Raw genomic sequence first — 13,260 nt, 5'->3', positions numbered from 1 at the left:
AAATACTGGAGATGTCAATTGTATTAAAACTTGTAAATAATGTAATGCTTTTTCTGAAAATACAGACTAGTACTTATATCTGCAAAATGATTAATAACATATTTTAGATAGGCTTTCCTATTCGCTACATGTCAAACTCCTCACGCTTGCAGCTGGACACAGAATAAAAGTGCTTCCAATTTTCTATGCAATTAGTATGTGTGCTTACATGAGATTTATAACACAAATGACGTAACTAGTATTTTGGACAGCAAATGAACTTTTTATTATTGTGTCTAGTATCCCTTTTTCAGTAGTGGGTACTGTGCTGTATCCCTTTAGTAGATGGAGTCTACTTAATTCCCCTCCCTTTGCTTGTGGACTGGGCCTAGTTACTTCCTTTTAATTAATAAAGTGGGTTGGCAGTGTGTAACTTCAGAGACTACAACATGAAAAAGTCACTTGTGACTTTTCTTTGATTTTTTTTCTCTTACACTTATTTTACTTCAGAGGAAGTGAGCTGTCATGTCATAAAGCAACCTCGTGTAGAGATTCTCTTCCTAATGAACTGAGTCTTCTGGTTAAATGTCTTAAAGTGAATTTTCTGTTGCAGTCAAGCATTCAGATGATGCAGCAGCATCCACCACTTGACAGCAGACCTCAGGAATGACTCTTAAGTCAACCACCAAACTGAGCCCTTCTCAGATTTTTGACCAGTGGAAGCTGTATGAACTAGTAAGTGTCTGTTGTTTTAAGCTGCTACATTCTGAATGTTCTTTATGAGTCAATAGATAATATAATAAGAGTTATCTATTAAGAATTTCAACAATGACCCAGATATAATAATAGTCATCTATTAAGAACTTCAACAATGACCCAGGAGTGGTCTATATATACAGTAAAAGAACATAAGACTTGTAGGCATAGCCTTCAGAGATCTCATGGGCCAAAGTGATTATTCTATCTTTCTCTCTTATTCATAAGTAAATATTTAGAAAAGCAAATAGTCTTAATGACAGAATATTTCTTAAAGGAATGTCCCCCTACTATTCCCAAGAATTTCCCCTCTGTTAATAGTAACTTATTCTGCAAGGTTTGCTGTAGATATATGGATAATAATAACTACAGCATTCATTTCTCCTGGCAGATGATAAAACACATCCTAATTTCAGAGATGTTAAAATATGCATGACAGAAGTGATAGAGTATATGTTATACTATGCTTATTATTTTCCTTATGCTTTCTTCAATCTAGTTCTTCTCTAAGACTTCGATCTTGTCTATTATTATTTTGTGTACCATTTCAGAATGAAACTATTGAGACTCAGAAGGGATTGCTGTATTTACATGTTTTGTCTTACTTAAGGAATGAAGGACCTGGAAATTGATGTGAACTGAAAGAAACACTTTATTAACTCCTATCTTTCCCATCCCAAGTAGCTCTTGCTGTCTGTCATGGAGATACTTCTCGTAAGGCACTGGAGTTGCTGGGACAGCATTGGGGCTTCCTGGTGCTGGAATAATATAGGCATTAAGGAGGGCATGATAATCCTTAGAGATTTGGGAATTGTCATGCTACATGTGATAGTCCTTATCTTAGGATACTTCATTACAAGCATACTGGGAATATAAGTACATATTTAAGGAGCAAAACAAGAAGCAGAGAAGACTGCTACTAGTTTAGGGAGAAACCTTAGCAGCTTGTTACAAGGGTAAACCAACAATGTAAATTCAAAAGAACAGGGAGCTTATTTGAACGAACTGCACTGCTCTTCCTCTTAAATCTCTCACCTCTGAAGAAGATATCCAATATAAAAGGACTTTGTAAGCTATTGAGCATTAGACAAACATAAAGCTTAATTACATATGTGTGCTGCCCCCATGCTGGGAAGGATAACTAATCCTCATTTAATTCCCACCTGTGCTGACTTGAGTGTTTTTTTTTTCCCATTTCTAATTTCAGTGGAAGGTTTAACAAACAGGAATAGAAATAATTATGTTTAATATGATTTAGGAGATATTCAGAAATAATTGTTCTTATACCCCCTACAACTTAACTCCCATTCATATTCTTTTGATGAATTTATTTAATCTCTAAAGCTTCTTCCTTCTGGATCTAGAGTTTCTAAAATAAAACTTCTTTCTTGTTCTGATCACCTGTAATTTAATCTCTTTTTGCATAATATGTTTCTTTTCTCCCTACAGAGGCTTTCACTGTGTGACTAAAATTTCTTTTTTTTAAATTTTATGTATTTATTTTCCCTTTTGTTGCCATTGTTTTTATTGCTGTTGTAGTTACTATTGTTGTCGTCGTTGTTGGATAGGACAGAGAGAAATGGAGGAAGGAGGGGAAGACAGAGAGGGGGAGAGAAAGATAGACACCTGCAGACCTGCTTCACGGCCTGTGAAGTGACTCCCCTGCAGGTGGGGAGCCGGGGCCTCGAACCGGTATCCTTCTGCCTTCTTTGTTTGCACTTTGTGCCACGTGCACTTAACCTGCTGCGCTACCACCCAACTCCCCTAAAATTTCTTGAGTCTCAGAAGTCCCCCACCTATTAACATTTTGGGGAAAACTTAACTTACTTCAGTTCTGTAAATGTTTGAACAATAGCACTGCTCGAGGGTCGATGCTAGGTCCTGCAGAGAGTTAAAAAAAAAAAAATCCATGCAACAAGGGCAACAAAAGGGAATAAATAAATAAAATAAATATTTAAAAAAATCCATGATAATGTCTGCCTTCAAAGGGTATTAATATAGAAAATATAAGAAACCTATACAAATAACTGCAATGCAATGCAGAGTGCACTGTAGTAGTACAGGAAGAGATTACAGCAAGTCCTAGGTGAAGATTTCCTTTCCTTAGAGCCTTGTAGTCTGGTTTGCTATAATAGTTATCTTGCCTGTCAGTTATTTCCATTATACCTCAGTATTTTCTCTGTGAATGTTACAGAATTATTTTCCTCTAAATCTATTAGTTTTGTACTGCCTTTTCCCCTTTAACTCTTGTGCTGAACTTGACAAAGGTGTTTTTTATTTTATTCTTTTTAATGAAAAACCAGGAATGGTAAAAAAAAAAAAAATAATACAACTTAAATGTCCCTTTATGTCTTCATTGAGTGATCTTAACCTTCTGAGTGGCATTTCTTCCTGTGATTTGTATATATCTTTTCACAGGCTTATTGCCCTTCTTTATCCCAACCCTTGACATATCTGATGGCCTGGCTAGCTGTGGTCTCTGCTCTCTCTTATTTAAATTTTGTTTGTTTGTTTGCTTCTATGTTTTCATATCTCTGAAAACTTAGATGTTAAAATTTCTTAAGTCACATGGTTTTCTCAGCTTTACCATTTTTCTTTGTCTGCTTCCAAACTTTTAAGTTGACCACAATCAAGGGTTTCTCTAAGAATATAGTTGCTCTAATGTTTAACCAAACTTAAAACCAAAAAAAAAAAAAATCAAGTCTCCATACTTTATGGACAATTGTTAGTGTAAAGGAATACCTCCGATGATATTATTAGTATCAGAGACATATTGAACAAGAAAGCCTCCATTCAGGTCTTAGCTGAGCTACCACATGGGCGTTTCCCTGCTTTTTCTCACTAATAGAACCAGATTTTGCCAAGGCTCCTCCTAGAGGCCATATCATTAAATGAGACAGGAGGTCTGTTTGTTCAACTAACCAAGGAAATATCATTTCCCTTGACAAATACAAGAATTAGATAGAGGTTTAAGATGTAATTCATACCACTTAGACTAAAGAGGAAGCCTTCTGACAGGCTCTGAAAATTTTCCTTCCCTCACAAATGAGGATGCTGTAAATAAGCTCCAGTCATTGGTAGATATGATGGCCCTGGAATAGAATTATGCTAATTATTCTGCCCTACAGCTGTGAATCCGGACCTAGTTAGTATCTGTTCCCTCCTCAGGAAATGATGATTTTTTTTCTGTTCATTTCCCTCACCTGCAGCTGATTTTCACAAGTGGCCAAAGGGCAAATATTCTTGTTGCCCTTTTACCAGCACTTTAAGGCTTTTTTTTTTCTATAGAATTCATCTGTCTATTTTATTTAGCATCAATCTATTCCATTCAATAAAAGTCACACCTAAACAATCTTTTGAGGTAAAGTCTTGTCTGCCTTGAAGGTATAGTGAGGGACAATATGCACTAGAAAATATGTAAGAAGGGCATTGTTTGGAAAGATATGTGAGCAACATCTTCAAAATTTTAGACAGCTTTTAGTTTAAGATGTTAGCTTTGATTTTTCTTGAGTCTTCACAAAGATTTTACAGTCATATCCTCAGAGTCATCTTTTTTTAAATCACTTTATTGGGTGAATATTTATTCACAAGGCTATTGTCAAAGGTGTAGAGTTTCTTTTTTAAATTGATTAAACAATGATCAACAAGACCGTAGGATAAGAGGGTTACAATTCCACACGATTCCCGCCACCAAAGTTCTGTATTCCATTCCCTCCATTGGAAGCTTTCCTATTCTTTATCCCTCTGGGAGCATGGACCCAGGATCATTAGGGGGAGCAGAAGGTGGAAGGTCTGGCTTCTGTAATTGCTTCTCCACTGGACATGGGTATGAACAGGTCAATACATACTCCCAGTCTGTTTCTATCTTTCAGTAGTGGGACAGGGATCTGCAGAGGTAGGGTTCCAGGACAGACTGGTGAGGTCGTCTGCCAGAGAAGTCAGGCTGGCATCATGGTAGCATCTGCAACTTGGTGGCTGAAAAAGCATTAAGATATAAAGCTGAACAGATTGTGTAATAATCAGGGATGTAAAGGTAGAATAGAGCAGATGATATTTGGGGTCTCAATTCTAGGTACATTTCAAGGGGCCCGTGACTTACTTAATTTTCACCTGAACCCAACAACTAACATGCAGGTGGGCTAAAGGTATTGTCTGGGGAGATGGTGTCAGAGTTGGAACTAGGACTAAAAAGCTGAATCAGGGCAGAGAGGAGCTCCCAAATATGGGAAGAGTGTATAAATATTGTTATCTGTAAACCCCATCGATTTGATCTGGGGTCCATATCCAGCACAGGAGTCTGTGTAACCTCTGCATCCTGGTAGGTCTGAGCTTGCATTCTATGGTTATAACTAGGAACATTCTAGGTTGCATTCATTCAAGACCTGTCTTCCTTGAGTGGCAGAGTATGTTGACCCAACCTCCCTTCAGAGATGGTGTAGTCCCTACCATTGTTGACCCACATTGAGGGCAAGGTCCTGTAGAGGCCCACAAGAGGGTCCACCATGTTGTTCCTGATGGAGATGACCAGCAATAGTGGAGAAAGGGATCTATTAGAGGTCTAGGCTCTTCATATTTGTGTGGTCTAAGTAAAAACTATTTGATTAAGTATAATTTAAAAAGTGTCTTTTTTAGGTCTTTCTACTCCTTGCTACACTTATTGAGTCACTGCAAACTACTGTTCACTTTTACTTTAAGGTATATATTTTCCTCTAATTTATGGATGCATGTACACATATGCTGTATCTCATGGCCCTGGTCTATATCTATGTTCTGTGGCTCTGTCAGGAAGTGCACAGTTGTACAGTTTCTTATCTCACCATGTTAGATACCAGCACACCACACCTTCCACCAACTTGTCATCTTCCACAACGAAGGACCAGATTCACCTTTAGACCACCCATCTATTTGATAGTGCCTGTGCTTTGGTTTTCCCATTTTCTTAATTTTTGCATTGCTTGCCATCTGTAAAGTTTGAGGGTTTTCAGTCCACCAAATTCTGATTTATTTTTACTTAACAGATTTTTTTTTCTCTAGCCTGTCTTTTTCCTTTTACCTTTACTACAAGTGGGAAGGGGGAAGGGAAGGCAATACTTCCAGTATTCTGGATTGAAAATTACTCAGCTAAATAAATCACCCAATCATAAAGTATTCTCTCTACTTTCTGCATCATTACAGTAAAAAATACTGCCGAACAATTTGCTGCCATGTAACAAGGACCCTCTTCCTTCAGTTTCCAGTAATTTTTTTTTTCTTGTCTTTTTTCCTTTATTGGGGGATTAATGTTTTACAACCACCAGTAAATACAGTAGTTTGTACATGCATAACATTTCTCAGTTTTCCACATAACAATACAACCTTCTCTAGATCCTCTGTCATCGTGTTCCAGGACCTGTACTCTCCCCCCAGCCCCAACCCTAGAGTTTTACTTCAGTGCAATACACCAACTCCAGTCCAAGTTCTGCTTAGTGTTTTCTCTTCTGATCTTGTTTTTCAAATTCTGCCTGTGGATGAGATCATCCCATATTCACCCTTTTGATTCTGATTTATCTCATTTAACATGATTTCTTCAAGCTCCATCCAAGATGGGCTGAAAACGGTGAAATCACTATTTTCCAATACCTGAGTGCATATATACCACAACTTGCTCAGCCACTCATCTGTTGTTACACACCTGGGTTGCTTCCAGGTTTTGGCTATCACAAATTGTGCTGCTGTGAACATGGATACACACAAATCTTTTAGGATGGGTGTGCTGGGTTCCTTAGGATATATCCCCAGGAGAGGAATTGCAGGATCATAGGGTAGGTCCATTTCTAGCCGTCTGAGGGTTCTCCAGACTGCTTTCCACAGGGGTTGGACCAATTGACATTGCCAGGAGCAATGCAGGAGGGTTCCTTTATCCCCACAATCTCTCCAGCATTTGTTGCTGCTACCTTTTCTGATGTATGACATTTTTACAGGAGTGAAGTGGTATCTCATTGTTGTCCTTATTTGCACTTCTCTGACAGTCAATGACTTGGAGCATTTTTTCATGTGTTTCTTGGCCTTTTGGATCTCTTTTGAGGTGAATATTCTATCCAGGTCCTCTCCCCATTTTTAGATGGGATCATTTGTTTTCTTGCTGTTGAATTTGGCAAGCTTTTTATATATTTTGGTTATTAACCTCTTGTCTGATGTCTGGCATGTAAAGATCTCCCCTTCTGTGAGGGGTCTCTTTGTTTGAGTATTGGTTTCTTTTGATGTGCAGAAGATTTTTAATTTGATGTAGTTCCATGGGTTTATTCCAGTAAGATTTACCTTGATTTCTTCTCTTCTACGTCTTTCCTCCACAGGCTCCTCAAAACCTCCTAAAGAAATATGCTCAAGTTTCATCAAGATTATAGTTAATAATAATTTTAATAAAAAGTTTGTGTAGTTACCTTCCAATCCTTCATTTTAGATATTTATTATAACAACATCTCTTTTTTCTTTTTTAATTTATTTTTTATTTATACAAAGGAAACACTGAACACTCTATTAGACCAATGGTTTAAAATAACATACACAGATAATTGTATAGTTCCTAGGGGTCGATAATTTTGGAACAGCTTAATTGAGTTTGTCTAGTTCATGGTCAGTTACGTGCTTGCAGTGGAAATGTTGACAGGGATTGAAGTCATGTGAAAATTTGACTGGGGCTATAGGCTTTGATGGTGAATCACTTACATTATTGTTGGAAGGAAGACATCTCAAGGATCCTCACCATATAACAGTTAATGACCCCAGAAAGAAAGAGAGAAGAAAACTACTGGGCCTTTATTACATAGTACCACATTATCATTTCTGCCATATTGTTATGCTATTCTGTTCTGTTCTGTGTTTTGCTTTAGTGAGAGAAGGAAGGAAGGAGAAGGAGATCAAAGCATTGCTTTACCATGAAATTCCCTGGTGCTATCCATGGTATTCCACTGTGGTGCTGGGAATTGAATTGAATCCAGGATCTTACCTGTAGTAAGCATGTGTTTTATCTTTTAACTCATCTCCTGGGCCCCTTATCAAACTTTTAAAAGTAAAAATACTTTCATAGCCATGGAGATCTGTGAATGGGAGAAAATTATTTTTATGTCTGTGGCTCATCAGTTTGCATTTTCACTAAATAGACCACATTATTGAAATCAATTTGAAACAAAATTTAACTGTTTTTTTTTTTTTTTGGTTTTTTTTTTGCCAGCATCTAATGAACACTACTCTAACTAAGTAACTGCTCTTGTCCTGTCTCTTCAGAGGTTTCAGAGCCATTCATTGTCATGCTATCTCAACTCTATTATGGGTTCAAATCAAGTGGTTTTGCAGGATGTTTAGCATTTTTATTGTTGTAGGATGAGAGGTAAGTTGCTCTCAAATTTTCTTTTATTATAAGCAAAAGCTAGAAGCACAAGCACAATTCATTATACAGTAATAGACTGGCATAATTACTAATTTTTAATTTTTTTTATTTTGTTAGTGACTTAATACTGGTTCACAAAATCACAAGATAACAGAAGCACAATTTTGCACCATTTTCACCACCAGAGTTCTGTATTCCCATTCTGCCCACTGGAAGGTACAATAGTTCTCCCAAGGTTGCAGATATAGGTTAACTATTATTTCTACACCTGTCTGTCTATATTTGTATATCTGCCCATTTTTCTTTTTTTTATTGTTGTAATTATTATTGTTGTCGTTGTCATTGGATAGGTCAGAGAGAACTGGAGAGAGGAGGGGAAGACAGAGAGGAGGAGAGAAAGATAGACACCTGCAGACCTGCTTTATTACTTGTGAAGCGACTCCCCTGCAGGTGGGGAGCCAGGGGCTCGAACTGGGATCCTTATGCTGGTCCTTGCACTTTGTGCCACCTGTGCTTAACCTGCTGCGCTACCACCTGTGCTTAACCCGTTGCGCTACCACCCAACTCCCATCTGCCCATTTTTTCTATGGCCCTGCCTTCACTTCTAAGTTACACATATACTTATTACTACTTCAGAATGTCCTTTCTTTTTCTCTCCTTCTTATTCTCTCTCCAGGTCTTGATGGAGTTGGAGTTCAGAGCCCTCTTGTCACCCTCTCCTATCATTTCTCCCTTGCTGGGAATATGGACAAAAAAATATTAGGAGGTGAAGAAGATAGGAGTTCTGTCTTCTGAAATTGCTTCTCTGCTAGACATGGGCACTAGCAGGTTAATCTACACCCCCGGACTGTTTCTATCTTTCTCCATTGTGGTCATGCCCTGGAGAAGTGAGGTTCTGGGACACATAGGTAACGTCATCTGCCCAAGGAAGTCAAAAAGTCCAAAGCTCTATCACTGAGCCACCTCCCAGACCACATGACTTGCATAATTACTTAAAAGTTATTGATATGCCTGTCTGTATATAATTTTCAGTACTGAGGGTCTCATACATATGCAATTTCAGCTCTCCCAAGCAAACTTTTTCATTCTTTTTATTTCAGAGGGAGAGACACCACAGCACCAGAACTTTCTTCAGTGTTCTGACACTCCCATGTTGTACTGTGGATTGAAGGTGTTCACATGCCCTACTGGCCCTTAGTTTTCACTTTTGTTTGTTTCTTTTATTTAAATTATTTTAAAAAAATTTTTTATTTATAAAAAATAAACACTGACAAAACCATAGGATAAGAGGGGTACAATTCCACACAGTTCCCATCACCAGAACTCCATATCCCATCCCCTCCCCTGATAGCTTTCCTATTTTTATCCCTCTGGGAGTATGGACCCAGGGTCATTATGGGGTGCAGAAGGTGGAAGGTCTGGCTTCTGTAATTGCTTCCCCACTGAACATGGGCACTGGCAGGTCGATCCATACTCCCAGACTGTCTCTCTCTTTCCCTAGTGGGGCAGAGCTCTGGGGAAGCATGGCTCCAGGACACATTGGTGGGGTTGTCTGCCCAGGGAAGTCTGATTGGCATTATGGTAGCATGTGGAACCTGGTGGCTGAAAAGAGAGTTAAGACATAAAGCGGAACAAACAGTTGACTAATCATGAACCTAAAGGCTGGAATATTACAAATGAAGATTTGGGTGTTCCATTTTGAGAGTTAAGTGCCAGGGATGAGGTCCATAACCTCATATATGGAAGGCATTTCCTCTACCACTGAACGCCATCCCAGTCACTGAAATTCTTTTTTTTTAATTTAAATTCAAGTTTAAGGTAATTCGAGTTTAATCAAGTTAGTGATCCTGAAAATTTTGACATGTCCTCACCAGTATTTGGTAGCTTCTTTTCTTTCTGGCATTACAAAGTGTTCTAAGACCAGTTTGTCCTATTCTTGCTTCACAGCTAGACTCAGCTATTTCTCATTTTCTTTGTTGTGCTTGTTTGTTTTTCCTGGAAGGTGGTATTTAGAGACTGACACCTAAGCATTAGTGATGCTCACTTCAAAGGGATACTTCAAACTCTTTTTCAAAGTTCTCCTCCTCCTCCACTTCCTCCTGATACTCGTCCTCCTTGGTAGAGACAGGCAGAGAGGCAGAGACAAAGAAAAAGTGAAAGAGATCATAGCACCAAATCTTCCTTCATTGTGGTGAGGGCCAGGCTGGAACCCGAGTCGCATACATGACAAAGCAGCACATTGTCCAAGTGAGCAATTTCATCTGCCTACTGAAGAAACTTCAATTTTGAAATAAATTCTGAGGAGGTTTTTACTCAACCCCATCCATTTTGTCTCTTTTTCTACTATGCAAAGACTTATAGCTAACAGTGATACCCATGTAATTATTCATTTGTGTCTGTAGTAGATGCTGCCCTCATTTCATCCTTCAACAACAAGGTACTCATATCCCAGCTGTTGGGAATGTTCTCTGCTGATACCTCACTTTTCCTCCCCAGGAATTGCCCACAGCCAAAGGTACTGCCTTGGCCAAGGTTATTCTCCTTTCCAAGTTACAGTTTACCTTCAAGGAGTTGCTAGTGTGGAGTTACACAGGTGTGAGTCCCATGCTTCAATGTGGAATAGCTTTAGAGGTCCATCATAGTTTAAGTGTTTCAAGTGTGATTAGCTAAGTCGTCTTTTGCAACTGCCTCAACAGTTCAGCTTCTCCCTCTGCAGGATCCTGATTTCTTCAATTTTTTTTTTTACTTTACTCATGACTAGTTATTTATTTATGACAGAGAGAGAGATGAGACAGAGAGAGAGAGAGAGAGAGAAGGAGAATATGGACTGAGTGAGGGAGGGAGAAATAACCCTGGAACATGCAATGCTTGAAACTGAACTTGGGACTTCATGCTTGAGGGTTCAATCCTTTATCCACTGTACCACCTATCAGACTGGTCCTCCAGCTGGCTTATTTATTGCTTGTTTGTCTTGGTCTTTTTTAAATTGCCATCAGGGTTATTGCTGGGGCTCAATGCTGGTATTACAAATCCACCACTCATAGTATATATATCTTGATAAAACAGAGAGAAAGTGAGAGAGGAAGGAGAGAGAGAGAGAAAGCTAGATACCTGCAGACACACACAGTATAATAATAAGAACAATAATGATACCAAGCCACTGCTAATATAATTGCTAAAATTATTTACCTACATTTTTTGTTTTGTGTATTTTAAAAATTAGACCTCTTTAGCAACATATTGCCGATATTTATTTATTTATTTATGTTAGAGAAGTAGGGCATAGATATTGATAGAGAGTACACACAAAATATCGGGGCTCAAACTGTGATCCTCAGACATTAGAGTTCCATGATCTACCACTTGAACTATATACATGTCCATTAAAAAAAAATAATAATGTGGTATAAAGAGATAAATCCAAGACCTTGAACAAACACAATGCCACTGAGTAGCATACTGGGCTCAAGTTTTCATTATTTTTCTGAGAAGGAGAGAAGTAAGGGACAAAGGGAGAGAGACCAACACCATTTCATTATCCATGGAGCTTCCTTAGTGGCAGGTGATAGCATGTAGTGTCTGGAATAAAAAACAGACCTTGTTCACAGCATGGTGGGCACTCTACTAAATGCTATCTAATTATTCTTAGATAGCTCCTATTATTCTTTTAAAAATTACTGGCAGGCAGTGATGCACCTCATAGAGCACAGAGGACATAATGTTCAAGGGACCTGGGTTCAAGCAAAGAGGAAGGCTTCCCAAGCAGTGAAGCAGTGTTGCAAGTGTCTCTCTCTGTCTCTTCTTCCTTGCCAATTTCTCTCTATCCAATAAGTAAATAAATACTTACCTAAATAAACAAAATATTTGAAAAAAACACTTAAAATATTTTTTTCTGTATGGTGATGCCACAAACTCTGTAAATTCATTTGATTTTTTTTTTTTTTTTTTTTGCCTCTAGGATTATCACTGAGGCTCAGTACACTACACTATACTACTTGGTACTGGTGCTACAAATCCACTGGTCCTGTCGCCATTTTTTTTAATAGGACAGACAGAGAAATTGAGAGAGGAGGGGAAAACAGGGAGAGAGAAAGATAGACACCTGCAGACCTGCTTCATCACTTATGAGGCAATCCCCCTGCAGATGGGGAGCCCTTGGCTAGATCTAGGGTCCTTGCACACGTCCTTGTGCTTCATACTATGTGAGCTTAATCAGGTGTGCCACCGCCTGGCCCCTGATTAATTTTTATTTTGGCTTTTAAAGGTGTAAAATATATAAAACGAATGTAAAATTTATATTACCTTTACTTATGTGTTGGGTAGAGATAGTCAGAATTGAGAGTTAAGGCAGAGATAAAAAGGAAGAGAAACACCTGCTGCAAAACTGCTTCACTTGAAAAGCACTCCCCCTGCAGGTGGAGACTATAGGAAGTGGCGCACATTTTCACAAGTTTAGAGTCTATCCATACTTTCCTCACATGTTCTCAGTGTATGAACAACTTTGACTTATCCTTTCATTGTGCCATTTAATTTTACATATCAGTAAATACTATGTTTGGCATCTGTGTCACAGTCCTCTGCTTTCATAGGTGAATAATAGTAAAATTAACACATTTTTTCCTTTGCTTCATTTTTCATTTACAAATACAGTGTGTAAATCATTTCACTAAAGTCTATAAGTATTTTTTGTTTGACTTGACATTACTCCATTGTTTGGGTGTCCAGTCTCCTACTGCTGGACATGTAGGTAGTTTCCTATCTTTCTCTCTTAGAGTTAGTATTCTAATGACTAGCCCTGAATATAAATTTCTAGAAGCCATATTGTTGGATCAAGGGACAAATTAATAAGTAAGTCTTTTAGAAATTGACAAATTACTTGAGATCATGCAATTTTAAAGTCCTATTGAATTATGTGTGTACACATGTATAAATATATATTCCAACTCTCTCATCTATGCAAAAAATAAGTCAATCTTAAAGCTAGCAAGTACAAATATATAGTATAATATTATAATTTGTACTTAACATTTTTCTTTTGTGAGGGAAATTGAACATCTCTTCATATTCTTACATGAATGGACATGGCTCAGCATACCTTATTCATATACTAGCCAGCAAGTTGGACGAACAAGAGAGATAGCAGATTATATTTTTGAAGT

Source organism: Erinaceus europaeus, chromosome 8 (genome assembly GCF_950295315.1).
Source record: "Erinaceus europaeus chromosome 8, mEriEur2.1, whole genome shotgun sequence".
Lineage (NCBI taxonomy): Eukaryota > Metazoa > Chordata > Mammalia > Eulipotyphla > Erinaceidae > Erinaceus > Erinaceus europaeus.
The sequence above is the reverse complement of the archived record's forward strand: the minus strand, read 5'-3'. Positions refer to the sequence as shown.